The sequence below is a fragment of the Bombyx mori genome, chromosome 9 (genome assembly GCF_030269925.1).
Source record: "Bombyx mori chromosome 9, ASM3026992v2".
In the NCBI taxonomy this organism is placed as follows: Eukaryota; Metazoa; Arthropoda; class Insecta; order Lepidoptera; family Bombycidae; genus Bombyx; species Bombyx mori.
This window is the reverse complement of record NC_085115.1, coordinates 14448687-14457676: the sequence shown is the minus strand read 5'-3', so window position 1 is coordinate 14457676 and position 8990 is coordinate 14448687. Positions and strand designations below refer to the sequence as shown.

Here is an 8990-nt window from a genome sequence, read left to right as displayed (position 1 = left end):
GGGTGGCGCATTTACATTGTAGATGTCTATGGGCTCCAGTAACCACTTAACATCAGGTGGGCTGTGAGCTCGTCCACCCATCTAAGCAATAAATAAGAAAAAAAAGATATAAGTTCTAAGGTCTCAGTATAGTTACAAAGGCTGCCCCACCCTTCAGACCGAAACACATAACTGCTTCTCCCGCCTCTATACTTATCACCGTTTCTCTCATAATTCTAACTATGACGATGACTTTGCTCGGTTTTTAATTTTTTTGATAAATTGTGTTTTTTAGAAATTATATTTAAATACGAATTAGATATTGATAAAATGATGAAATACTTCAAATAGTATTATTATTCGCCAATAGATGTCGGGAAGAGTCATAAAGTTGATTATCGATAAAGTTGATTATTGAGAACACGAATAAAACAACATTCTCTGAAAATAAATCGTAGCTAGATCGATTTATCGCCCCCGAAATTCCCTGTATATTAATTTTATTAAAATCGTTGGAGCCGTTTCCGTATATATATCCGTATTATCCGTATATATATATATGCAATGCTCGTTTGCTGCAAGAAATGCTCGTTTAAAGGTATAAGATAAAATGAGCTACAAATATACAACTTTCTTACTTTCCGTATTCAATACCAGAACATCGGTAGGCAGCGGCTTGGCTCTGCCCCTGGCATTGCTGAAGTCCATGGGCAACGGTAACCACTCACCATCAGTTGGGCCGTATGCTCGTCTGCTTCCAGGGGCAAAAAAAAAATACAAAAAGAAGTGAATCTCCGAACTTGAAGCTTCAATTACTCTTACTTTCGTAAAATCTTAATCATTCGAAAGTCTCATCAAAGTACGAAGCTTAAAGATTCCAGCAGGAGAGCTGATAGAAATGTATTATTAACGTGACATGTTGTAGTCCCGGTGTCTGCGCGTTCTGCGCATGCGTGAGGCTCTTAGGGACGGAATATAGTCGATAGAAATGTAGGGAAAGCTTTAAGTTGAATTAAATTCAATAAAATAAAAGTTCATTAAAAAAACGTCTCGTTAGGGAACATCGAAAATCAAGTTAATGAAACACCTGGTACTGAAATCGTATTTTAGAAATCATTATAAATTGCTGGCGATTAATTACTGGTATCTTCTTGACTACCTAATAATATTGACGAGAATAAAAAGCAAAAGAGATAAGAATTCGTATTACTTTGTAATGTTCGAGATAAGCTCGGTTAGGTTACGCACACAAACTCATACCTCCAGAAAAAGAAACATTCAAACTATCCTCATTCTGCCATTCACAAATAATAAACGAATCTTTACAAAAACCTTAACCTATAGACACAGCCCACTGAGTTTCTCGTCGGATGTTTTCAGTGGGTCGCGTTTCCGATCTGGTGGTAGATTCTGCGAAGCACAGCTCTTGCTAGGGCCAGTGCTAGCAACACTCCCGGCTTGATCCCCGTGAACTCAACTACATGTCAAGGAGAAGCTGAAATAGCCTCTCAAGGCTATCAGCATAGGTAGACTTTTTTTTTTTTAAATCTTATACTAAAAGACACTTTTACACATCTGACTCAATTAAAATTGATAATTAACCGATGTGTAAAATACTGTCAGAAATTCCGAATAATGCGTTTGGAACTTTTATAAAGCTCGCTGGATTCTTTTAAGAAATCTTTTAAGAAAAATGTTCGTCGTATCGATGTCGATATACATAGAGGCTTTCATCAACGGCCGCGACCCACCTCTATCCCGCCCAGACCTGGTAGTCTGCGGTAGCAGTCGCAGAGCGCGCCCGTGCCCAACAAGTTCCGCGAACGAACATTGTCTTAATTTGAAAGAAAATGCGCTTCTCCCGTGACGCGTGATTCGGAGGCCGCGGCGCGGGAGTTTGACACATGTTGCAGAGGGGAATAAGGTTCAATTCTGCAAGGCACAACCCTGGCTAGTCCGGTGCAAAGAGCCGCTTTCCACGCCGAAATGACTGGGTAAGGCAAATTTCTTGAAACTATATAGATATTACTATTTCAATGTCTTCAAATTCATCAGCCAACTTGTGATTAACTTGTACGGTATGTTGACAACAATAATATCCAAAGGAAAGTCTGTTGTCTCTTGGGAAGCGTATACGGATGTATGATGTTTTCACAATAATTAACCTATCAGACTTTATTTAATTCTGAATGAAATTTACGCAAAAATAGACCGAGGTCATATTTTCATGAAGTTGTGGACACATTGTAACAACTCCTGATAGCACGCTATACTGATAACTAGACAGACAGTAATATTTTTTTAGTAAAATTATATATGAAATTATATACGGTAGGCAGCGGCTTTGCTCTGCTCTGCATTGTTGAAGTCCATGGGCGACGGTAACCAGTCATGCTCGTTAGTCTACAAGAGCAATAAAAAAATATATGAGAAAAAAAAGGTGAGTATTTTAGCCATTTAAAAATACAACAATATTCATTCGGAAACCAACTTACCTACTAAAACATTCAATACACAACATCAAACTTTTTGTGAGTTCATTTTGGATCGTCGACAACTCTTCTGAAATGTTTGGAGAGTTAATGATCCCCCAAGATTATCAAAGTTTAATCAGTTTTCAAAGTGTTCGCCGGTGCTGTTATTGACACAGATCTACCAACGATGAAAATATTTGCCTATAGTTGATTTTATTTGATCATTTTTTATTTAATTAAAATATGTTTTTAATACGCTTTTTATTAGCTACAGACGTATGTGTTTGTAACAGAATCTTTGAACATGATTTTGACCCCCTTCAAAACGTCGGATTAACTCGAAATTTGGTATACTTATTAAGGACCGATGACAATTCAATATTGAAAAAAATATTGGAAAAAAAAATTAAAAAAAATGAAATCCAACTAAAAATTGGAAAAAAAATATTGAAAAAAATGAAATCCAACTAAAAAACAGAAAATAAATTTTAATAAAATAAAAAATAGTGTAAGAATAAATTATTTTATTTTAGTTAGTATTTTGTTAGTTTTTTTGAATTATTATTTATTGTTTAATAAACGCAGGATTGTATTAGGCTATTTAAAAAAAATATGCATTGTAACATAGAAATGATCTATTAAAATAGTCTTATTTTGAAAGTATCCTATTGAATTAACTTCAAGTATAAAATTGAGAAAGCTTTTACTTATCATTGGGCGTCTCGTGAGCCCGCACGGGTAGGTATCACCATCCTGCCTATATCTGCTGTGAAGCAGTAATGCGTTTCAGCCTGAAGGGTGCGACAGCCGTTCTACTTTAAAAACTAAGACCTCAGAACTCATGTCTCAAGGTGGGTGGCGGCATTTACGTTTTTGATTTCTATGGGTTTCGGTCATCACATAACACCAGGTGGGTCGTGAGATTGTCCTATACAATAAAACAATACAACCTATACAATAAACAAAATCGAACTTATTTGGTTATTTTCGTAAATATTAGCAGGTGGCAGGTACTCTTAAGAATGTATCTAAAGTAATTTTAAAGAATAAGACGCCTGGAGAAAATCATGAAGTGGATAGTACAAGCAGTAATGAAGAAGAACAATTAATATTGCGATCTATCGTTAGACCTATATTTTAAGAAGCTATCTCGAAACATCCCTGACCCCAACTCGATCGATACGTTATGATCACCTCGAGGAATCTCCGTTATTGGTATTCATAGTTTTAGTTCGCTCTTGTTATCTAGCGATCCTTGGGACTAGTATCCACTAGAACAGTCAGATATTTTATTAAAATTTTATTAAATGCGAACTAAAGTAGAAAAATCTGTTTGAATTTCTTAAGACACGGCGTAAGTTGAGTTTGATTCCGTGCTTTTCATTTCGGCTGTCAAAGATCAAGCAATGTCTGACGAAGGCGATTTCTTGTAACTTAGATCATTGAACTATTATTATGCTGAGTGAAGTCAAGGTTTTTTATTTATTGCTTAGATGGGTGGACGAGCTCACAGTCCACCTGGTGTTTAGTGGTTACTGTAGCCCATAGACATCTACAACGTAAACCCACCTTGAGGTATAAGTTCTAAGATCTCAGTATAGCTACAACGGCTGCCCTACCCTTCAGACCGAAACTCTTTACTGCTTCACGGCAGAAATAGGTAAGGCAGTGGTACCTACCCGCGCGGACTCACAAGAGGTCCTACCACTAGTAACCAGTAACCAGTTACGAAATAACTATTTAGAGGCAATGTGAGTAATGTAAGAGTACAGATGAAAAACTTAGAAATTTGTTGTGGTCCCTAATTGAGAGAGAAGAGGGCACCAAAGATTATCGGCAAAAACATTCTGTTTATTTACTGGGCAGCATTCACAATTGCTAGCGATAGGATAACCGCTGTACACTTAATTCATGACTGATGGAAATCAAGACATGACTTTGCGACGCACCCGGACACTTCGGTCATATTACTCGGAAAACACCTGATAACTTAGAGAGACTATAAATGACAGGAAAGATCGAGGGATAGAGACCGCGCGGGCGTTTCCCGACAAAGTGCTTCGATCAAATCCGCACCACACTAGTCCACCACGACCCTGTTCCACAAAGACCTTCACGTGACCAATGATCGGAAACGCTGAAAAGATAATATAAAAAATAAAATCCTGTCTAAACAAGATGGGTGGTGGGTGGAAGTTTTGGTGGGTAGCGCATTTACGTTGTAGATATCTATGGGCTCCAGTAACCACTTAACACCAGGTGGGCTGTGAGCTCGTCCACCCATCTAAGCAATAAAGAAAAAAAAAAAGATGGTCGCGACCCTCAGCAGTGAGGAAACAGTGCGAGGAGGAGGAGAGGAAAGCAATTGTAAGTTTATTCCAATTTAACAAAAACATCAACTTTATGCCTGAAGGTAGACGAAAGCATACACGTAAAAAAAAAACAATAGGCCTATGTAACGACTAAATTCTAAGCGAAAAAAATAAATGAATTCATTCCATTTGCGGAGGTTCGTACTTGCCACGTTTCGCTATTTGGCAATTTGCCAAGTTCTCAGACCGTTTGATTTCAGATACACATAGGATTAGCCTATAGCTTAGGCTTCAAGGAACGAGGTTGCAAAGTACCATCAATTTATCTTATTGAGTACCGTTGCCTGTGTCTTCATGGGTTTTATCTATATATATAAAAATAAATTGCTGTTCGTTAGTCTCGCTAAAACTCGAGAACGGCTCTACCGATTTGGCTAATTTTGGTCTTGAATGATTTGTGGAAGTCTAGAGAAGGATTAAAAGGTAAATAAATATGAAAGTGCTAGGAATTCAATAAAAATTACAATATTGTTTTCCATTTGATGTGTCCCCCGTCGGACGGATTCCTTTTGTTTGTTTTAAGTTTATTTTATACAAAAGTTGAGGTCTTTTATTTATCGATTGGGGCACTACAAAGTGTGCCGGGTCAGCTAGTTACCTCAATAAATACAAGGTAACTGCAACCTACCTACTAGAAAATTATTGTACACTACACGTCATGAATATTGCTAGTGCCTGAGGGAATGCCACATCGCGTTGCTTCCTGTAAAATGAGATTATCGTGTCTTGTTTGAAGATGTTATATCATAACGTTAAGTTATAATAGTAAATGTGGGTTTATTGAAGTTACAATATGCGTCGGAAAAATGCTCTGAAAACAAACTCAAAAAACTATCTTTTCAGTTATAAAAGTGACACATCTGGCATATACCAGGAAGGAAGCTGAGTTAGCTTAGTCCTTGAACTGGTTTTTCAAACAAAGAAAATTGAAAAAAGGTAATTGGCCCATTGCTCATTGGTACCTTCCGTTGCGAAGTAAATTGATTTAGAAAGTGGCTTCCTTCTAACCTCTAAAGATTCAGAAAAATGTCCAAAACGTGTTTAAAATTTAAAACATCGTTTCTCTATGCAATATTCAAAAGAACTGAACTTTTTTTTTATATTCGTCCTGACCGTTGGAAAGAAATAAATTGCGTTTCACGTAAATAGAGTTAGCTTGTTTTTTCAGGGACACAGGCAAATAGGAAATGTAATACGGTCGCGACACTTGGTGCTTAAGGTTTGTTGACCTCACTAAATTGAAAGTTTACTGTTTTTGTTTTATTGTTATCAGATTAAGTCGATATAAATCGTCAACGGATAATATCTCGAACGAATCCAGACTCAGCTGTACAATTATTACGGTTAAATAAATGACTGCCTAAAAATTAATAAAAAATACCCTACCGTATTAACAATACTAAAATGCGAGCCGATGTAAAAAAGAATCATTATTTTTTTTACTTTTTAGTAACATTTAGATCATGTAACATGTAGACATTTAGATTTTAGTAACATGTAAATAGATTTATTTACGATAGTCAAAATGAAGCTTTGAATGTACGTAAAGCTATTGTCAATGGGGACGATTAAATTACAGATTCTATTTCATTTATCTGTTAGCTTCCCACAGGAATACCTTTACAAATTCTCTGAATTTATTGTTGAATTAAGTCAAGTGTTTCTAAAAGAAGGGATTGCTTCACGCTGCAAGATCTTTTCACAAAAGGGTTTGTTTTTACAAGTCATAAAATCACTTCTTCGCGATTTTAGATTTACAGTCTTTTTAGGAAAAAGATGGTCCAATTTCGTATTCATGGATTTTTGTATTCAGTCACAATACATGAGATGCTCTCAATGCCATTACTCGTTGGGAGTTTTCTGAATGTAGATGTATTGATCCTTGTTGAATATTTTAGCTTTGATTATAGCTCTGATATTGTTTGGAAAATCTTTTGCTGTATGTGACAAATTGGGTTACGTATCGACTTGTCGATAGTACCATTCTCACGGAACGTTTGGAACTTCTGGGCTTACAGAGGGAGTTCGGTTCTCACTGTGTTTTGTAAGGTAGGTTCTATGAGAAATGTTCTTAGAAATTGTTCTAGATAATCCTGCCATCCGGCGGAAATAGGCGGGGTGGTGGTACCTACCCGTGCAGACTCCCAAAAGGTCCTACAACCAGTGATAAATCATACATTACTCATTTCTGCCATTTAATATTGTTCATAGTTAATATTAAAGCTGCTGAAAATTTCTTGAAGAATGTCGGTTAAAAGTAAAAGAAAATCCAATCTAAATAATTGGCTTCAAATAATTTGGGTGCTTGTTGTCTTAGCATAACATTTCTCCATTTCTTATCCTGGATGGCGTAAAAGATGGCGGGAATTCTACTGGAGAATGGGTAGTAACGTTCTATGAGGAGCTTGCCAACGTAATGTGGTCGTAAATTGGCAATTAATGGTAGTGAGGCATATTGTAGCCGCTCAGTTAAGTAGGATAATCCCATCTATTTCTATCGGAGAACAGTCATACACATTGATTTGACGGTTGGTGCAGCTGTTATTATATATAATTATGACTTTTACCTCATATCTCTAGGTGCGTGGCGATTCATTCTGTTTAAATCCACTCTATGATACTAGTGGGTCCAAATCTCTAACGTAATAAAAAAATAAAAAATTGGCAGTCATATGGAGTGCCGAGATAATTGAAAACTTATAAATTAGAATTTTAGTATTAAAATTTGATATTTCTTATTCTTCATAGTTTATTTATTATTCAAATATATGTATTACGGGCTGTAAGAGATCATGACAAATTATAAATACAATTTACAATTGAAATAACAAATAATATTATTATACGATCACTTTTACTTCCATTCAATTTTATTTGTAAAGTTTACACGGTACTAATGTTACTTAATACGTCACCAAAAAGTGCTCAACGTGGCTAAAAAAGTTTTCACTTTAATAAAATATAAAAAGATTTATCTATCCAATCAAAGTTACATGTTATTTGGTCTGAAACATCTCACTTTTTTTACAGTTTCGTAGTTTTATCACGCGCCTAAGTCCTTTAGTGTTGTTTGGGGTCTTCTTTCTTGTCCAGCTGATGAATGATATCATTATATTCACATTTCTGTCCTTTTCCCTATTGGTTCTAATAGTGTGTAAGTATTATTTTTAAAATTGAACGACTGCTTAGTGGACCATACAATTATTTGACAGACGATTGTTTATTTTTATTTTTTATTTATTGCTTAGATGGTTGGCTTGTTGGTTGATGGAGCTCACAGCCCACCTGGTGTTGAGCGGTTACTGTAGCCCATAGACATCTACAACGTAAATGCGCCACCCATCTTGAGATATAAGTTCTAAGGTCTCAGTATACTTACAACGACTGGCCCATCCTTCAAACCGAAACGCATTACTGCTTCACGGCAGAAATAGGCGGGGTGTTGGTATCTACCCGTGTGGAATCATAAGATGTCCTGCCACCAGTAAAACGTTTTACGTACAGTTTTGTAGACGATGTAGATAAATTTGAATTTAGGCACCAAATTTTATAATTCTATATTATCTGTAATTAACTATTTGTAAATTATTTATGAGTAAACTTATCTGTTATTTCTATCTAATAGTTTTCACACTAATATAGATTCTAGTTAATGGCCTAAACAATTTTTATTCGTATTACAGTCACAGTGGAATGTCTTTAAATCGGTAAGTGTGGTTTGCGATGTGGGCGAACGTATATTGTTTCTTAATCAGTTACTTTGCTATTTCGAAGTTGATGTAACGGTCATCATTAAATTCACTACAGATTTAATCGAAGTGCTATATTTGGAACTCGTAATGTGATTCAGTGAGGAGTATCTGTATCTTGATGCCTATCAACCTAGTAATTGTAAGCCGGTAACTCGGTACCAATTTTCTGCCGTTATTGCCAAATGGGTCAATCTCCCGAACCTTACTTCTATACTTAAAATAGACATCCTATTATTTCTTTACTGGTGGTAGGACCTCTTGTGAGTCCGCACGGGTAGGCACCACCGCCCCGTCTATTTCTGCCGGGAAGCAATAATGCGTTTCGGTTTGAAGGGTGGGGCAGCCGTTGTAACTATACTGAGATCTTAGAACTTATATCTCAAGGTGTGTGGCGCATTTACGCTGTAGATGTC

General features: G+C 36.3%; 1 protein-coding gene across 7 annotated transcripts in view; it reads left to right on the top strand.

The window, feature by feature from the left end:
* The first annotated feature begins 1741 nt into the window (after positions 1 to 1741).
* LOC101739610 (uncharacterized) overlaps positions 1742 to 8990 on the top strand; it is a 56455-nt gene continuing 49206 nt past the window's right edge. For 4 of the 7 annotated variants that reach the window (XM_038012877.2, XM_038012876.2, XM_038012879.2 and 1 more), the window contains exon 1: positions 1742 to 1973. The gene's annotated coding sequence lies outside the window, so the exon portion shown is untranslated. Of the gene's footprint in view, positions 1974 to 2314; positions 2420 to 8990 lie in introns of all 7 variants that reach the window. The other 3 variants (XM_062670264.1, XM_062670263.1, XM_062670265.1) reach the window with 1 other exon arrangement.